Here is a 20,510-nt window from a genome sequence, read left to right as displayed (position 1 = left end):
GCGAGGAGCTCTCTAGGGCCTCTTTTACAAGGGCACTAACTCCACTCAAGGGACCTCAGTCACCTTCCAAAGGCCCCATCTCCTAATGTCATCACTTTGGGGGTTAGCATTTCAATATGTGAGTTTTGTGGGGGCACAAATATTCCTATCATAGCAGTCTTCAAATGCATTCTCAGTCTAGCTATTGGACCACCCAACAGTGGTGCTGAGTGAAGACGTGGGCTCTCAGCACTGAGTGTACATATGCTAAAAATGCAATGATAGGAACTATTGGGATGGAAGAGAATATACTACATTCTTTGCCTTCAAAGCCAAAAAGGAAGCAAATGACTTGTGAATCTCTTGGCTTTTGCAGCACTTTGAGTTCAAATATAATAATAATAATAATAATAATGACGATAATAAGAATCAGAGAGGTCTCTTACCTTCTAAGTCATTCACCAAACTGCCTTCTTTCAACATAACAAGTCATAATTACCCAATAATCTTTCAAAGGGGAAGTATCTCTGGGACCTAAGATCTCCTTTTCAAAGGCTTTTTCTAGTTTGATTTACTAATACCTTTAGTTAAAATGCAGATATTTTCTTTGTAATCAAAACTGCTGTAATGGTGGGTTTTTAATTATTAGGAAATGTTGGGGGCTAAAATTGTTATGCTTCTATGCTTGTAAAAGTTGGATCACATATATTTGGAAACATTTATCTATACTTTATAGCTACACAATCTGTTCTTATATCTATGAGGGTGGAACAGAACTATGCCTGAGCTTGACCAAAGAAAAGTTTGTTGTCAGCTTTTTTGTTGGATAACAAAATCCCTGGGACAAAACTCTCTTATATTTTAATTTCATTTCTGTTGCACCCACAGCGCAGTCCTTCTTTGCTGTGTCAAGAATTTATTAAGCTATAATTAGACTGTCCAAAGGAAAATCACATTAAATATTGGAATCACTTTTGGTTTGCCCAATTGCTAGACTAAGAGAATGCTTAAAGTACCAGCCAAATGGGAGAAGGGAAATATTCAGAGAGAGAAAGACAGAGAGAGAGAGAGATTCATAGAATTTGATATATGAATTCTATACATCTCTCTCTTTGAATTTTTATGAATAAAAGCCTGCTTCCTCTCAGCAGACATGGGCTACGGTATTGGTGTTGCCCAGAATCCACTGGTCCTACAAGATATGGTCCCAGTTTCAATATTGTAGATTTATTTTTCTATCCTTTGGTCAACCCAAGCTCCTGATTCCTATGTATGTTCCTTGTTTTCTCCTTCCAGTTTATTTAAATTATTGTATTAATTATTTTAAAAGTCCTATCTACTTTCAGGTTCCAAGTGTTATTGTACAAATTTGTGACACTGAGGTCTTCATCATAGTCTTGTCGTGGCTTCCAGTCTGTTGGGCAGTGAGCAGACTGTGCATTAACATTGAGAATACCTTCGCTGACACAATGGCCCAGCCGTTTGCCACACAGATGTAATCAAACCTATTAACGCCTTTATAGATCAACTTTATTTCTTCTTTATGGAAAGTAGTTCAGGAGAAATGGTACAAAGGAACAAAGGGGTTGGTGTCTAGTGCGTATAGATGAGGGAGTTTTCCCCTTCCAATTGCCTCACAAATCAAGGGGAGCATTTCTTATTTAGCAATAAACTCTCGAGCTGAAACTTGGACTGAATGTAATTTTCTTTGGAGTGAGATAAGAAAGGGTAGGAAAATTAGTCGTTTTTGAAAGTAGACATATAAAAAGAAGTATTGTTAGTACAATATCTAGCTGAAATCTCATGAGGTATCTTGCTCCAATAATTGCCATTAGGGTCCACTGTCTTATCTAAGACAGTTCTGAAATCAGATTTTTTTTTTTTTTAAAACACATTATGAGGAAAGGTTTTTATTTATACTTCAATGTATGCTGGGGTATTTTGTACATTATAAATTTGTATTGAATCCAAATTGGTGCTGATATTTATAAGGAAACAGGGTGGAAAAATTAAGAATTCAGGAAGAAGGGAAATTGAGTGATGGAATTTAACACAATTCAGAGGATTACTGTAATCTGTTGGCTTTCCATGCCATAGAAACACATTCCCACTAGAGGTCAGTAAAAGGCAAGCGAATGAGAGCGCTTTCAGGAGGAAGCTTCCCCACACCCAGGTTAGATTTAACACTGGTATTTTGAAAGGCTTTCTTTCAAAAATGACTGAAAAGTGGTATTCAGGGTTTCATGGGAGAGGGGAGCAAAATAAAGAATGCTGCCTCTAAAAAAAGACACTATGAAGAAAAAATGTTTGAAGAGGTTTCACTGTAGAAAGCCTTTCTTTTGCGATTGTTGTCTAAGAGTGAAAAGGGATATTTGCCTTCACTGGACCTCTGGGCTTGGATTTTAGCTGGTGTAATAAAGCCTATTGCACAGTTTCTGTGTCTTCCTGCAGCTTTGGAAGGCAACTCCCTCCTCTGGCTCTGACAGGACATTTTACTTTACTTTCCTCAGTAGCATTTAGTGCACTGTTTGTTTTCATGTATGCACCCTCCTCTTGTACCAGTTTGCAAGATTCTTGATGACAGGAATTTGGTCTCAGGCATTTAAAAATTCTTAATACTTGGACACTGCTTGACTAAAACATGGCAGTAAAAATGTTTGTGGACCATGTATATAAATTAATTCATAATGTTTTCATTACGCATTGCTTACAACAGGGATACATTCTGAGAAATGCGTTGTTAGGCAATTTAGTCTGTGTGAACGTCATAAAGTTTACTAACTCAAATCTAGATAGTATAGTGTACTACACAGCTACACTACATAGTATAGCCTACTGTTCAAACAAACCTATACAGCCTGTTACTACAATGAATGGTGTTTATAACACAATGGTATTTCTGTATGTAAACATATAAAAGATACATTAAAAATAAGGTATTATAGTCTTTTGGGACCACATATATGCACAACATCCTTATGTGGCACATAACTATATTATTTACAATGTATGATAGTATTTGCATGTGTGTGTCATTTTCATTCTTCTATCTTTCCTCTTATAAAACCAATCAGAATGATACTATCTTAATTTTGTTTGTTTGCTTATCAATTTCAGGTCAAATCCAGAACTAAAAACTAATGTCTTTATATGTAAAATGCAGGAGAAAAAGAGATCACTGTTACTTTAACCATAACCAATTTTATTACATAAAATCCAGAAGGATTTCTGAGCTTTTCAAATTGATGGGTGTTAGCCTGGCAAGCAGTGAATTCTGGCCTTCAATTCTCAAGTTGTCAGACTATTTCACAGACCTGCTGCAAGATGGAAGGCTATTGAATATTACTCAGACATTGACCATTATGCTATTTTCTTCTGGCATGCATTAAGCACTTTTCCTTTAAGATAGGTTTCTGCTGTTTCCCCTTTCTTTGTGTATTTGGAAATCCTATAGAGGAAGCAAGAACCCAATCTAAAAACCAGAGCACTCTCAGCTTTGGCATCCACATCTTTCCTGGTAGGTGGCTCAACGTGGTGCCTTTGAACACACGGCCCCCGTGGGAGCCCTATTATCTGCTAAATATTTCTAGAAATGTTTATACAGAACATGGAGCACAGCAGGCTGTCCCTCACCCCTACACTGATGGCTTAAGCCTTTTAAATGGCAAATGCATAGGCCTCCTAAGCTCCTCCAACAACCCCTGCTGTTGACATTTTCAAAGTTAACATATAAAATTATTCAATTGAAATAATATTTTTGAAGATCTTCTGCCCAAACTTTATCAAGGTTCACAAATTAGCTTCAGTATGACATTTGACTTAGGTGGAGTGTGAGAATTTAAAATGAAAATCTGATAGATTACATTAAAGCAGATCCCATTATGACATCCAGAATGTATTGCCCAAATCTCTCTTTGTACAGTTGAGGCTGGTTTTTGACTTTCTGCTGTCATTTCCAGACATACAGTCTTAATACGTAAGAGCTCCATGATCCCTCAGAACAGTCGTGGAGAGCAACACTTTTGCTTTACAGGTGAGGAAATCAAGGCTCTTGGAGGATATTTGAAATAAATCCAGAGATGGGATGTTTGAATATTCTTTTGGCAAGATTTACCCCACTAGATTTACTAACTCATTCCAGGTATGATAACTGGGAATAGGGTGAGTACTGTTTGATTATATCACAAAACCACAACATCTCAGTATAACAGAAAGCAAGGGAGACACCCATCTGATATGCAAATGGATATGGCCAGCTAGTAGCACCTTTAGTGATGGAAGCTATCCTCCTTCCTCTATCTTTTCTTTTCCTCCTTATTCTTAGAAAGAAGTACATGTGGAGTGTTGATTCTCACACTACTATAAAGTACTGCCTGAGACTGGGTAATTTATAAAGAAAAGAGGTTTAGTTGACTCACAATTGCACAGGCTGTACAGGACGCATAGCTGGGGAGGCCTTAGGAAACTTACAATCATGGTAAAAGGGTGAAGGAGAAGCAATCATGTTTTCACATAGTGGCATAAGAGAGATGAGATAGAGTGAGTGAGGAGGCAAGTTCTACACACTTTCAAACAACCAGATCCTGTGACAATTCACTGTCATGAGAATAACAAGGAAGAAATTCACCCCCACAATCCAATCAACTCCCACTAGATCACTCCCCTAATATTGGGGATTACAATTAAACCTGAGATTTGGGTGGAGACAAAGAGCCAAACCATATAATAGAGGTAAGTTGGAAATAGTGACATAATGAGTAAAGCTGGACTCCCAGATCAAGTCTCTTTCCTAAAGTTATCCCAGGAAGTATATCAAAAGTAGTAGTGGGCAGACTAAGCAAAGTTAAATTTCTTTGGTAATAATGCAAGAGAGGTTGCTTGTTTTTTTTTGTTTGTTTGTTTGTTTGTTTTGTTTTGTTTTTAAGACAATTTCTTTAGAGCAGTTTTAGAATCACAGAAAAATCGAAAGAAAAGTAGAGATTTCCTATATATTCCCTCCCCCAACACATGGTTAGCCTTCTCCATTGTCAACACCCCTCACCATAGTGGTATATTTGTTACAATTGAGGAATCTACTGTATTAGTCCATTCTCATGCTGCTGTGAAGAAATACCTGACACTGGGTAATTTATAAAGGAAAGAGGTTTAGTTGACTCCCCAGCCCTGCTGGGGAAGCCTCAGGAAAGTTACAATCATGGCAGAAAGCGAAGAAAACACATGCTTCTTTATATGGCAGCTGCAAGGAAAAGTGGAGAATGATGTGGGGAAAAATCCCTTATAAAACCATCAGATCTCATGAGAACTCGCCCATTATCACAAGAACAGCATGAAGTAACTGCCCCCATGATTCAATTACCTCCCACTGGTCCCTCTCAAGACATGTAGGGATTATGGGAACTAAAATTCAAGGTGATATTTGGGTGGAGACACAGCAAAACCATATCATTCCACCCCGGACATCTCCCAAGCCTCATGTCCTCGCATTTCAAAACACAATCATGCCTTCCAACAGTCCCCCAAAGTCTTGACTCATTCCAGCATTAACTTAAAAGTCCAAGTCCATAGCTCATCTGAGACAAGGCAATTCCCTTCCACCTATTAGCCTGTAAAATCAAAAGAAAAATTGGCCCAAACAAAAAGGCTACAGGCCCTAAGCAAGTCCAAATCCAATAAGGCAGTCATTAAATCTTAAAGATCCAAAATGGTCTCCTTTAACTCCATGTCTCACATCCAGGTCATGCTGATGCAAGAGGTAGGCTCCCACAGCCTTGGGTAGATTCACTCTGTGGCTTTGCAGGAGTACAGACTCCTTCCCGGATGCTTTCATGGCTGGCATTGAGTGTCTGAGGTTTTTCCAGGTGCATGGTGCAAGCTGTCAGTGGATCTACCATTCTGGTAGCTTGAAGGACGATGGCTCTCTTCTCAGGGTGCTACTAGGCAGTGCCTCTGTGGGTACTCTATGGGGGCTGCAACCCCACATTTCCCCTTTGCACTGTCCTAGCAGAGGTTCTCCATGAGTGCTCTATTTTTTCAGCAGACTTCCGCCTGTACGTCCAGATGTTTCCATATATCCTCTCAAATATAGGCAAAGGTTCCCAAACCTCAATTCTTGTCTTCTGCACACCTGCAGGCCCAATACCATGTGGAAGCTGCCAGGGCTTAGGGCTTGCACCTCTGAAGCTACAGCCTGAACTGTACCTTGGCTCTTTTTAGCCATGGCTGGAGCAGGTGGGACATGGGACTCCGAGGATCAAGGATGTACAAAGCAGTGGGACTCTGGGCCTGGCCTAAGGAACCATTTTTCCCTCTTAGGCCTCCAGACCTGTGATGGGAGGGGCTGCTGGGAAGATCTCTGACAGGCTCTAGAGATATTTTTCCCTTGTCTTGGTGATTAACATTTGGCTCCTTGTTACTTATTCAAATTTCTGAAGCTGGCTTTAATTTCTCCCGAGAAAATGGGATTTTCTTTTCTATCACATCATCAGGCTGCAAATTTTTCAAATTTTTATACTCTGCTTCCTCTTGAATGCTTTGCAGCTTAGAAATTTCTTCTTCCAGACACCCTAAATCATCTCTCTCCAGTTAAAAGTTCCACAGATCTCTAGGGCAGGGGCAAAATGCCACCAGACCCTTTGCTGAAGCATGACACAAGTCACCTTTGCTCCAGTTTCTAACACGTTCCTTATCTTCATCTGAGGCCACCTCAGCCTGGACTTTATTGTCCATATTACTATAGGCATTTTGGTCAAAGCCATTCAACAATTCTCTAGGAAGTTCCAAACTTTCCCATATTTTCCTATCTTCTTCTGAGCTCTCCAAACTGTTGCAACCTCTGCCTGTTAGCCAGTTCCAAAGTCACTTCTACATTTTTGGGTACCTTTACAGCAGCACACCACTCCCTGTGGTACCAATTTACTGTATTAGTCTGTTCTCATGCTGCTATGAAGAAATAACCAAGACTGGGTAATTTATAACGGAAAGAGGCTTAATTGACTTATAGTTCCACAGAGCTGGGCATGCCTCTGGAAACTTACAGTCATGGTGAAAGAGGAAGTAAACACATCCTTCTTCACATGATGGCAGCAAAAAGAAGTGCAGAGCAAAGTGGGGGAAAAGCCCCTTATAAAACCATCAGATTCTTGTGAGAACTCAATCACTATCATGAGAACAGCATGGAGGTAACTGCCTCAGTGATTCATTTACCTCCCACTGGGTTCCTCCCTTCCACGACACTTGGGGATTATGATAACTACGATTCAAGATGAGATTTGGTAGGGACACAGCCAAACTCTATTATCTACATTGACACATCATCATCACCCAAAGTCCATAGTTTACATTAGGATTCTTGGTATTGTACCTTCTAGGGATTTGCACAAATGTGTAATGACTTGTATTGATGACTATGGGATAACACAGAGTATTTTTACTGCCTTAAAAATGCTCTGCCTGTTTATCTCTCTCCTCAACCCCTCAGTCTCAGGCAACCACTAATCTTTTTACTGCTTTAATAGTTTTGCCTTTTCTAGAATGTCATATAGTTGGAATAAAAAAAATTGCCTTTTCACAAATTGTCTATTTCACTTAGTAATATGCATTGAAGGCCAGGTGCAGTGGCTCAAACCAGCAATCCCAGCACTTTGGGAAGTCAAGGCAGGTGGATCATTTGAGGTCAGGAGTGTGAGAACAGTCTGGCCACACAGTGAAACCTCATCTCTACTGAAAATACAAAAATCACCCAGATATGGTAGTATGTACCTGTAATCCCAGCTACTCAGGAGGCTGAGGCAAGAGAATAACTTGAACGCAGGAGGCAGATGTTGCAGTGAGCTGAGATTGTACCCCCACACTCCAGCCTGGGTGACAGAGAGCACTTGATCTCAAGAAAAACTGCATTTAAGGCTCCTCCTTTTTTTTCATGGCTTGATGGTTCATTTCTTTTTAGCATTAAATAATATTCCATTGTCTCGATGTATCACAATTTATCCACTCAGCTGCTCAAGGACATCTTGGTTGCTTCCAAGTGTTGGCAAATTATGAATAAAGTTGCTATAAACATCTTTGTGTGGGTTTTTGTGTGGACACAAGTTCTCAGCTCCTTTGGGTAAATACCAAAGAGTGCGATTGCTGGATCATATGGTAAGAGTATATTTAGTTTTGTAAGAACCTGATTACTTTATATCTGATGGTGACAATGATGAACCCAAGAATCAGAACACTGCCTCAGTGCCATAGTTAATGCATTTTCTGTTCATTTCAGCTATTTTTTGGTGACCAAGTACTTTTTAAGCAGTGAACAAAACAGTCTCTGTTCTTATGTAGTTTATATTCTTATGGAAGGAGATAGACAATGAAGAAGCAGCAGATGAGGAGTGCTAACCAAGAGATATTAAGCAGGACAAGAGGGACAAAAAGTGATAGTAGGTCATCTTGGGTATTGCAGTGGGGATTTCAAAAGGTGCTCAAACAGCTGTAAAATAGCTCATGCTTTCCTCTGGAGGGCAGTCTGTCCTCACAGGCAGGAAAATTGGTCTCTGTAGCTTCTACCAGCCATGATCCAAACTGCTTTCCCAGCCCTTTGCCTCCACACTCAGCCTCCACTCTCCTGTGCCCCACCCTCCTACGGTTCTTGCTAGCTCATGTTCCTGATGCAGCATTAGCTGTCCTGACCTAGTGCAGCTCTTGTTTGTGAGTCACACTGAAGAGACTGTATTAAATACACTTCTGGCATATGGGGTTCAAACAATATTTGAATCAGATTGAGAATCGGGTTGAGAACTGGGAAAAACAACAAATATAAGAAATAAATCCATGGCTATTCTGGCCATATTGCTAAAGAGTTATTCTCGAGATAGGGAGCCAGATACGTGAAGCCTTCCTCTGAGGTTTAGGTTTTCTAAGTGCAGTTTCATAGCTAAATACTTTATGGAAGGAGATTAGCCATACTTTTTTTTTTTTTTCATTTTGGTGCAGCCTCACAGAATTTGTGAGAAGAGATTTTGGTTGAAATTGGCTTTTCATATAGATTGTGTAGGTAGCTCTCATGTTTATAATTTTGAAGACATTGGAAAGGGCTGCTGTTTTCCAAAATGATTCTCCTACAGGTTGTTCATTTATTCTTCATTCAGTAGATATCTTCATTCAGTAAACATTTATTCAATAAATAACTCAGTATACCTGTTGTGTTGGATGAGCTTTGGCTCATAAGCAGGATACCTTGGGAGGCGTGAAACATTGTTACCAGTTGTTTATACCTTGTTCTGACTAAACTTCATATTTTTATCTGTGACAGTGTTTGTGAGGGGATTGAGAAGTAAAGACAGCTTAATATCACAGAGCATGAGAAGGAACCATCAGGAGACTCATTCGGAATGGAGAACAGGAGGCAACGTCTCACTTTTGGTGAAGGCCAGATGTCCTTTAATTCTGTTCTTTGATATTAATTATCTTAGTATTTTAACTCATGTCTGTGTACAAATTGATCTAAAAATACTTAATACCCAGTGAATTAGGAAGCACTAACACAATATACCACAACCAGAGTTCTCTAGAGAAACAGAATCAATAGGATAGACAGATAGATGATGATAGATAGATAGATAGATAGATAGATAAGGGGAGGTTTATTTTGTGACTTGACTCAGGTGCTTATGGAGGTTGAGCTTCTCAATGATATGCCATCTACAAGCTGAAGAATCAGGAAAGCCAGTGGTGCAATTTAGTCTGAATCTGAAGGCCCAAGAAGGGGTGGGGGATAGGAGAAAGTTGATATAAGACCTGGAATCCAAAGACCTAAGAACCAGAAGATCCAAGGAGAAGAGGGATATCCCAGATCAATATGACAGAGAGGATCAGCCTTTCCTCTGCCTTTCTATTCAATTCGGGCCCTTAACAGATTGTATGATGCCTGCCTACATTGGTGAGGTTGGATCTTCTTTACTCAGACTATTGATTCAAATGCTAATCTCTTCCAGAAACGTTCTCACAGACATACACAGAAATAATGTAACAGCTATCAGGGCATCCCTTAGCTCACTCAAGTTGACACATAAAATTAATCATCAAGCTGGTATAGCACTGAAATCAACCATTTAGAACAGATACTGTGAATACCCAGTACTGCTAATCTGGATGGGAGCTGCTGAATATCAGCCTGCCTCTATTTACCTTTGATTTCTTGGTTATAAAATAAGTTGAGAGGGGCAATAAGCAGTAACTTACTAATAAAAAGCTAGAAAAGCTAGGCACAGTGGCTCATGCCTGTAATCTCAGCACTCTGGGAGGCTGAGGCTGGTGGATCCCTTGAGCTTAGGAATTAGAGACTAGCCTGGGCAACATGGTGAAACCCTGTCTTTACCAAAAATACAAAAACCTAGCTGGGCCTGGTAGCATGTATCTGTGGTCCTAGCCTCTTGGGAAGCTTAGATGGAAAGATTGCTTGAGCCTGGGAGGTAGAGGTTGCAGTGAGCCAAGACTATGCACTCCAGCCTGGGTAACAGAGTGAGACTCTGTCTCAAAAAAGAAAAAAAAAAGATAGAAAAAAATATATAATTACCTAAATAATAAGGTGTATCTTCCCTGGCCTTATTCATCTGGTAAGCTGAGCTGGCTGTTTCTGAATTTTCATGACATTTTTCTTTCTCTTCTTACATCATGCTATAATATTTTGAATTTTGTCTATCTTCTAAAAATATATATAGTGGCGTTTTAACAATAATTTTGCTGGTGCTTTCAGTATAAATGAGTTAAACTAGCAACTGATTTGTAATACATTTTCAATTTCAAGGATCTTTAAAAACTTACTGCATACAAATCAAAACTGCAATGAGATACCATCTCATGCCAGTTAGAATGGTGATTATTAAAAAGTCAGGAGACAGAAGCTGGAGAGGATGTGGAGAAATAGGAATGCTTTTACACTGTTGGTAGGAGTATAAATTAGTTTAACCATTGTGGAAGACAGCATGATCGTTCCTTAAGGATTTAGAACCAGAAATGTCATTTGACCCAGCAATCCCATTACTGGGTATATCCAAAGGATTATAAATCATTCTATAAAGACACATGCAACATGGACATTTATTGCAGCACTATTCACAATAGCAAAGATTTGGAACCAACCCAAATGCCCATCAGTGATAGACTGGATAAAAAAATGTGGCACATGTACCCCATGGAATACTATGCAGCAGCAAAAAGGGATGAGTTCATGTCCTTTGCAGGGACATGGATGAAGCTGGAAACCATCATTCTCAGCAAACTAACACAGGAACAGAAAACCAAACACTGCATGTTCTCACACATCAGTGGGAATTGAAAAATGAGAACATGGACACAGGGAGGGGAACATCACACACCAGGGCCTGTTGGGAGTGGGGATCTTGGGAAGGGATAGGATTAGGAGAAATACCTAATGTAGGTGACAGGTTGATGGGTGCAGCAAACCACCATGGCACATGTATATCTATGTAACAAACCTGTATGTTCTGCACATGNAAAAAAAAAAAAAAAAAAAAAAAAAAAAAAAAAAAAAAAAAAAAAGAAAAAGATGGAAGTTACCAGCAGGGGCACAGATTACACAATTCCATATAAATGTGAAAAATGCTCCCTTGAGTAGTACAGTGCCACAGTCTGCAATGAAAAACAAAAAGACTTATTACATGCAGATAGTGTTGCATTTGATTTGCATTTTAAAGTTAAGGTGTATTTATAGTATTTTTTATGAGTTAAAAGTATGATTTCTTCTGATATTTTGTTAATTATTTATGATCATGGTAGCACCTTCAAGTTGCCAAGAAATTGATATTCGGCATTAAGATGTATGCTAAAGAATAATTAAATCATTTACCATTATACACATTTTATATGCCCTGTCATGATGGAAATGATCATTTAGTTGTTATCTTCATTTGAGAAACAGGCTGGTATAGAGTAAAGCTCAATGGTCTAGGAGTCCAGGGACATTAGCGTGGTTCTAGCTTCACTCTGAATCATGCCAATTCAATTCTCTGGTTCACTGTTTCCTCAAGTGTAATGTGAGGGTTGGACTAGATTTTCTAGGATGTTTTTCAGATGTAAAATACTAAAAAAAAGAGGGCTCTTCCCGTAGTATTGAAGTTTTCGCAAAGTGGGAAGTAATGCAAACCAAAATATTCGTATTATTTTTGTTGTCAATAAGAAAGGCATACTGTCTAGTTTTATTCCCATCAGTGAACAATTTGAGGATTATGGCGAGCATATTTTGATTTTGTCTGTTCAGTATCACTCCTGTGGTGGTGGAAGGGCTGACAGTTATAGGGCCCTAATCCTATAGTGTTGGGACATAATCAAGACTACTATCCTTTAGCTAGTGATTGGTCCAGGGGTGATTCTGGAAAATTAGATTATTTTGAGGGATTGCTATATGGAAATTAGGAGAGATGACTTTCTTTTGGGATTGCCAACCTGGAAAAAATGTAAATTTAGAGATTCCTGTGGTCATTGCCATGGAAACAAGTTTATAGATTCAGAATTTAAAGACAATAAAGACATGGGCATTCATGATAATTGCATGGCAGGAAGAAAGAAAATGAGAATTTGACATTTAGTTGTGGGACCACAACATCCAGGCTTCCTAACACATCACATTTATAGGCATTTTTACAATGGAGTAAAACTCAGGATGCCTCCAAAGTTTGCTTTGTGATCAGCAGGGTAGGAAGGCCTTCCTAACACTCAGGTAAGAAATAGGCATTTCCACTGTCATCAGGGGCAAGGGAATCACATTTGTCATGGGTCAGTGAGCCTCATAAAGGATATTTAAAAGAGATACCGATAATTTGATAGAAGTACCAGTGTTTAAGCAGTAAAACACTTAGGGTTTACAAAAAAATTTATTTGTACAGGTGAGTAAAAATTAAAGACCTCTTTGTTAGTTGAGATTTATAAATTTTATACTATATTGAGTAAAATTAATTTGACTGAAGATAGCCTGAATTTTTTTGCCACCATCTTCCTCACCACATGGAAAAGTGTGGATAAAGTAGGAAAAAAAGAGACTGGGAAGAACAAGCATGGCTAGAAAGAGACAAAGCCCTCTTAGAGAATGTTATTTGGGGTTTTAGATTCACCCAGAGATTATTCTCTGAAGTTTTAGGTTTTACCATTTATGTGAATCAATTTCCCCTTTCGATTAAGCCATGTAGAGTTCCATTTCTGCCATTCCTTGGTCGGTGAAGAAGAGTAGAGAATGACTTCATCTACCTTAGAAACTTGAAAGCTGCGTTTCTTTTTTTTTTTTTTTTTTTGACATACAGAATGGCATTAGCCATCTATATCTGTAAGAGCTTGGTTTAGGAACAGAGAAGACTGTTTTCTCATGAAGCTGGATGAGTAACTTTCCATTCATTTATGTTGCCCAGGTTGACGCTGCTGCATGCAGGCCTTATATGTGTTCTAACCTTAATCCAAATCTCTAGAGTGAGTTGAGCCATCAGAATCCAAAATTCTGGTAGATAATTGACATTGTTCCTTGTGGAGAGATCCTTGCTTTGCAGAGAACAGCCCATCTAAGAGACAATTTCTCTCAAGGTTTGGTAAAATTTTAAAGCATATAAAGTTTGCCTTAGAAATTTCTCCTGTTCATTCATTAACTGTCATCTATCAATATTGTCAACAAATTAGTAGTAGGTCTTTTGGTCAGGATTCAAAACACTCATAATAGGTCCCTAGCATCCTGTTCCAAATAGATACTGTTTTATTTTCTACTGTCTATTCTGCTTATTATCCTCTTTAAAACACAGTTTTTGAATTAATGCAGAAAGATGGTGAAGTAATATTACATAATAGTAAGCTCAGGGAATATGGCTCTCTCTATATCCTGTTGCTTAGGGTTTCCAGACTTCAATGCTATTGACATTTTGGACAAGAAACCTCTGTTGTATGGGACTGAGATACATATTATAGAATGTTTAGCAGAATATCTGCACATCTAGTAGCATCCTTCAAATCAGGACCACAAAGATATCCCCAGAAATGATCAGATATCTCATAGGAGATAAAATCTTTCCCAGAGTTGAGACACACAGCTCTAGCTTACCTCAGTGATGGAACACCCTATTATTTTGAGTATTTGTTAGGTCATCCCAGAGGATAGAATGAGGGTGGGTCTGTCTTGCTCATCTCTGAATTTCCAGAGTCTAGTACACTGCTGGACACCTAGGTAGGCAATAAGTATCTCGTCACAGACCAATGGACACTTTTATTTTGAGAAACAATCCGTCTTGTTTTTTTTTTTTTTTTACTTTCAGTTTTTTGTCTTTTTTTTGTTTTTTTTTTTTTTTTTTTTTTTTTTTTTTTTTTTTTTTTTTTTTTTTTTTTTTGAGCATCACATTCAGCATTCATGTCTTAAATGGATCCTGAAGGAACCTTTCTCTCAATCTCAAATCTCTCTCCACACCCATACACATACACCCATGCATATATATGAATATATGTTTTATACATGAGATATATAAATGTGAATACATACATATATATATACACATATTTACACACATGTAAAAAAATATATATATATAGAGAGAGACAAAGATAGGGAGAGATTCCTTCAGAATTCATGCAGAGACAAAAGTAATCATCATAAAAAGGTGACCTGCCATATACATATACATATATGTTTTATATATGAACACACATGCACATAAGTATGTATCCATGCACACACAAATTGTGTGTGTGTGTGTGTATACATACATATATATATATATATATATATATTTTTTTTTTTTTTTTTTCTTTCTTTCTTTTTTTTTTTTTTTTTTTTTTTTTTTTTTTTTTTTTTTTTTTTTTTTTTTTTTTTGGTTATGGTGGCCACTGTTTGTTTCGGGACCTATCCCAAACAGATTTGGTAAGGAAGCAATGTATAAAGAAGATAAGAAAAACGAACAATTTATAGCAAAATAATATTTAAAAGAAGATAATCTGTGCAATTAAAAAAGAGATGAGACTCTGGCTACTTCTGCCAACTAGACTATTTCTCTGCTTTCTTTTTATCCAAACTCTGTCCCCAATGGCTCCCATTTCTGCAAAATTCCTTGATAGAGTTGGGTATATTTGTTTTTCTCTTCAATTCTTCTCTCTTATTCTCTCTTAATACCACACTAATTAGTTCTCCCCTACAAAAATTATTCTAGACAAAGCCATTAAAGACCTCCCTGTTGCTAAATGCATAAATCAATGCATCATTCTGCACTTATCAGGGACATTCGACATGGGTTATGTCAAAGCACCTCCTTCTCTTGGTTTTAAGGCACCTCATTTTCCTGGTGTTCAGCTTCTTTTTTACTCCTTCTTAGTTTCCTTTGTCAATTCCTCTGCTTCTCTATGACCTCTTTATGTCTGATAATTTAGGTATCAGCCCTTGTGCTCTTTCCTTCTCTGTCTATTCTTGTTCATCTGATTTCATTGCTTTAAATATCATCTCTACTTTGATGACTTCCAAACTTTTATTTCAAGTCTAGATCGTTTTTTCTGAATTCCAAGATTTATATTCTAACCACCTATTTGACATCTTCACTGATATTTATAAGAGAGAACATCTCAAAATTAATGTGTATACAATTGTAACCAACTTTTTCTTGAAACCTGCTATATGAACACTCTTCCCCATCTTCACATACAGCAATTCCATCCTCCATGTATTCATGCCAAAAAATTTGGAGGCATCTTGGTTTTTTTCTTTCTTATCTTGTCAGCTTTACCTTAAAATACAGCTAGAAGCTGACCAATTCCCTCTACTTCCACTGTAACTTTCCTGGTTCAAAAAAGCATTATTTCATGAGAATTATTTCAGTGGCCTCCTAACCCATCTTCCTCTTCCATTATCTATCCCTGCAATCTTTGTTCAGGCACATTAGCCACAGTGTTCCTTTTAACATTGAATTTGGATCATGCCACTCCTCTGCTCAAAATTCTCCAGTGGTTTTCTATTTTTACCTGGAATACAAGCTGAGTTTTTAAAATGGCCAGTGAAGCTGATATTGATCTTGGCCTCTGTCACTCCTCTGACCTCATGTGCTATTATTCTTCCCTTACTCCTTTCACTCCAGCCATGTCAGCCTCCTTGCTGAGATTTAAACATGCCAGGCATATTCTTGTTTCAAGCTCTTGGTATTACTGCTCCAACTGCCTGGAATGCTCCATTCCCAGAAAACCACATACATTTCTCTCTCTCTCTCATACTTTCTTTCACTCAACATCAGCACACTTCTATAAAAAAGGCCAGATGGAAAATATTTGTTGGTTTGTAGTCATAAAGTCTCTGTCACTGTTTCTCACCTCTGTTTCTGTGGCACAAAGGCAGCCATAGACAATACATAAATGAATGCATACAGCTGTGTTCCAATAAAACTTTATGAATACTAAAAGTTGAATTTCTTATAATTTTTACATGTCATGAATTATTATTTATCTTTTAATTTTTCAACCATTAAAAAATATAAAGTCAGCCAGGTGCAGTGGCTCATGCCTGTAATCCCAGCACTTTGGGAGGCCAAGGCAGGTGGATCACCTGAGGTTAAGGAGTTCAAGACCAGCCCAACCAATATGGTAAAACCCTGTCTCTATTAAAAATAAAAAAAAGAAAATTAGCCAGGTGTGGTGCCGGGCACCTGTAATTCCGGCTACTCGGGAGGCTGAGGCAAGAGAATCACTTAAACCCGGGATGCAGAGGTTGCAGTGAGCCAAGACTATGCCTCTGCACTCCAGCCTGGGCAACGGAGCAAGACTCCCATCTCAATATACCTAAAATCTATTATTACTTACTGGCTGTATATGAGCAGGTGATGGGCTGGATTTACCATAGTTTCCTGACCCATACTTTAGCTGATTAACTGTTGCCCCTCAGTAAGTACTTTTTTAATCATGCTTTTGACACTCCTCATTTCCTATTCCCTTCCTTGCTTTATTTTTCTTTATGACATTTATTATCGTCTAATATACTGTGTATTTTACTTATATATTTTTTAATATTTTTTGTTGTTTGTCTTCTACTAGAATTGTGAGCTCTATAAGAATTGGGAGTCTCAACTTTTTTTTTTCACTGCTGTTGAGCAAAGCATTGGTCTGTCTTAATGGCCAGAACAATGCTTTGCCCAAAGTGGACGCTTAGTAAATATTGGTTGGATGAACACTTGTGAGTGAATAAATTATGAATAAAAGCCAGGCTTTGATCAATCATGCTTTCCATGAAGTATTCCCAGACTGCCTGAACTGGAGGTGATGTCTTTTTTCTCTGATTTCCCATTTCAGTTCTTGCCTGTATTTATTACCTCACATAATTTGTTTCTCGTGAATGTACACTGTCTATTTGACATCTTCACCACATGACAAGATTTTAGAGTGTTTTATGGTTTTTGTATCACCCACCTTCTTGGCAGTGAGAAGTTGAATTGGAGAAAAGAAATGGGAGAGACAGACAGATCTCTTGGTGGTATGAGCTGATGATGGCCTCAACTAATGCAATGGCAACATGAATGAAAAAGAAGAGGAGATATGAGAAACGTAATGATAGATGAGTTATTCAGATTTGGTTAGTAATTGGGTACAGGATGGGAGAAGGAAGAGAGAAGGCAGAAGGAAGAAGGAAGTTAGCTTCTGATATTGAGTCTTTAAAGTGTTAGGATTCTAGCACAAGCTATGATATAAAAACAAGGCTGTCTTACTTATAGGCTATAAGCTAAAATGAAGAGCTTAGCTGCTTTTTAGTGTGAAATGAATTTATAATTCAATCAATGGATTAGTCTGTTTTTACACTGCTATAAAGACTGGGTAATTTATAAAGGAAAGAGTTATCATTGACTCACAATTCCACATGGCTGAAATGGCCTCAGGAAACTTATAATCATGGCTGAAGGTTAAGGGGAAGCAAGGCATGTCTTAAACCATGGTGGCAGGAGGGAGAGAGAAGAGTGAAGGAGAAACTGCTAAACACTTATAAAACCAGATCTCATGAGAAGTCACTCACTGTCATGAGAACAGCATGGGGGAAACCTCCCTTATGATCCAATTGCATCCCTCCCTTGATAAGTGGGAATTACAGGTCCCTCCCTCAACTTATGGGGATTAAATTGGAGATGAGATTTGGGGTTTGGGACACAGAGCCAAACCATATTGTTCCGCCCCAAGCCCCTCCCAAATCTCATGTCCTTTATATATTTCAAAACCAATCATGTATTTCCAACAGTATCCCAAAGTCTTAACTCATTCCAACATTAACTCAAAAGTCCAAGTCCAAAGTCTCATCTGAGACAAGGCACATGCCTTTCACCTATGAGCCTGAAAAATTAAAAGTATGTTAGTTACTTCCAAGATACAATGAGGGTACAGGCATTGGATAAATGCCCCCATTCCAAATGGGAGAAATTGGCCAACACAAAGGGGCTACAGGTCCCACGTGAGTCCAATATCCAATAGGGTAGTCATTAATTCTCAAAACTCCAGAATAGTCTTCTTTGTTTCCATGTCTCACATGTAGCTAACAGTAATGCAAGAGGTGGGCCTCCACAGCCATGGGTAGCTCCATCCTTGTGGTTATGCAGGGTACAGCCCCTTTTGGATGCCTTGGTGTTGAGTGCCTGCTGCTTTTCTAGGTGCACAGTGAAAGCTGTTGGTGGATATACCATTCTGGGGTCTGGAGGGCTGTGGCCTCTTCTCACAACTTCGCTAGGACAGATGGTGAGGTAAAGCATTCAAGAGAGGGCATGGCCATAAAAGCAAGGTAATAACAATGTAGCCTCAAGATAGTGGTGGGGCCAGAATTTGGATAACATGCTTGAGTAGAGGCTGGAGAAGCAAAGAGAATTTAAACAATATTGTGAAGAGGTTTGGCAATGAAAGGAAGAAGAAAGAGAGAGTTGCAGATGGTGGAGGCCATGGAGTTGAGAGGGGATTAGTTTTGATATTGTGTTAGGATGTATACATGCTGAGGAGAAGGAGTTAGGGAGAAGCTAAAGCAACAGAAGAGAAAGGATAAAACCACATAGCTGCCTCTGAGAGGTTGTTTGGGCTCAGGGCAAAGGTGGAGGAGTTTCTTGGTATCAAAGACTTCCACAAGAAAATGAAACAAAGATGATCCAGGCAGTGATACTTTCTTAAAACTTACACATCAATAATTTTTGAGAATCAGGAATTTTCTTCATTTGGCAGAGGGGCATGTAAGAGCTTCTGTGTATACTGGAATAAATTTAAGCTGCTGCTATAAAGAGACCTTAAAATACAATAGACCAAATGAGATAGATGTTTACTTCATTTCCATGTAAGGCTGTAGTGTAGCTGGTTTTCTAGGTAGCTTGACTCCACAAGGACATTCAGGAACCCAAGTATTTTCTGCCTTGCTTTTCTTCATCCCCTAGGGTATGGTTTTATATAGGGTAGGTCACCACTATGTCTTGTTTGCTTTCTGAAAGAAGAGGGAAGAAAGTGTGGAGAAGGTACTCCTGCTGTCTTAAGACATTAGCGGGGAAAGAGAATATCATTTCCATTAACCATGTCACATAGCCATACTCAACTACAAGACAGGTATTCTCTCTAGCCAGTGGTAAATGCAGTCTACCTAGGTAGCCACAAGGTTTGCTGCAATTTTATTTTTTTCTATGTAAGATGGGGTGAAGGATTTGGTAGACAGTTTATAGAATTCTCACACAGGAGGAAGTATTCAATTATTTATTGAAAAATATGTATCCCATAGAATGAAAAATTGCTTTAATTCAAAGGCTTTCCAGAAGTTAGTAGAAAAGCTATCTGATTGAGCTAATTCAAAATGACTATCCTTATGACTGAAAGCTTATTACCTTTTGGGATGCATTTGCATTGCTAAGGAGACTGCTAAAGAGACTATTGTACTCTTTAATTTGAAAAACAGAAGTATTCCAAGAATATTTGCCTAATAACAAGAATAAGAGGCTTTAAGCCAGGGTTTTGTTCAAAGAATTAACTAGTAGGTAAGAAATGTATTTTAGGGAAATAAAACTTTTCTCTGCATATCTCAAATATAACACCTGGCATAAGTATTGGCTTTTTCCACCCATGAGTGGAAGACTGTATTTTGTCCTTTGACCTAACCATGGATGCCTGTTCCTATAGGTCCCTGTCATTCATGAATATGAAACTGAGACTACAGCAAAGGTAGATGCAAGTAAGAGGTTATTTAAAAAAGAAAACTATATCTTGGTCGCTATTTGTTGTTCATTGTGAGCTTTTCTTCTGATCGCATTATGGTAAATTGCAATATTACTGAGGGAGTGTGTTCTCTTTCCAGGTCCATCAGAGGGTGTAGTTTCAAGGGCAAAATCTTCCCAGCTTCATGCCCCACTCCCATCTCACTCCATCCGGTCTCTGTTTTAAATTTTCGTGCACGCGGGAAGACCCAAAGGCCAATCACACCAGCAGAAGTTTAAGGGAACTCTTTTTATTGGCCAGGGTGCTTGGAGAAGGAGGGAATTCCTCCCAGGTTAAAAGTCCCTCTCTCCCTCATCCGAGCAGATATTCCCCTC

This window comes from Cebus imitator, unplaced genomic scaffold (assembly GCF_001604975.1).
Source record: "Cebus imitator isolate Cc_AM_T3 unplaced genomic scaffold, Cebus_imitator-1.0 Scaffold513, whole genome shotgun sequence".
Classification (NCBI taxonomy): domain Eukaryota; kingdom Metazoa; phylum Chordata; class Mammalia; order Primates; family Cebidae; genus Cebus; species Cebus imitator.
Note: the sequence above shows the minus strand (reverse complement) of the source record.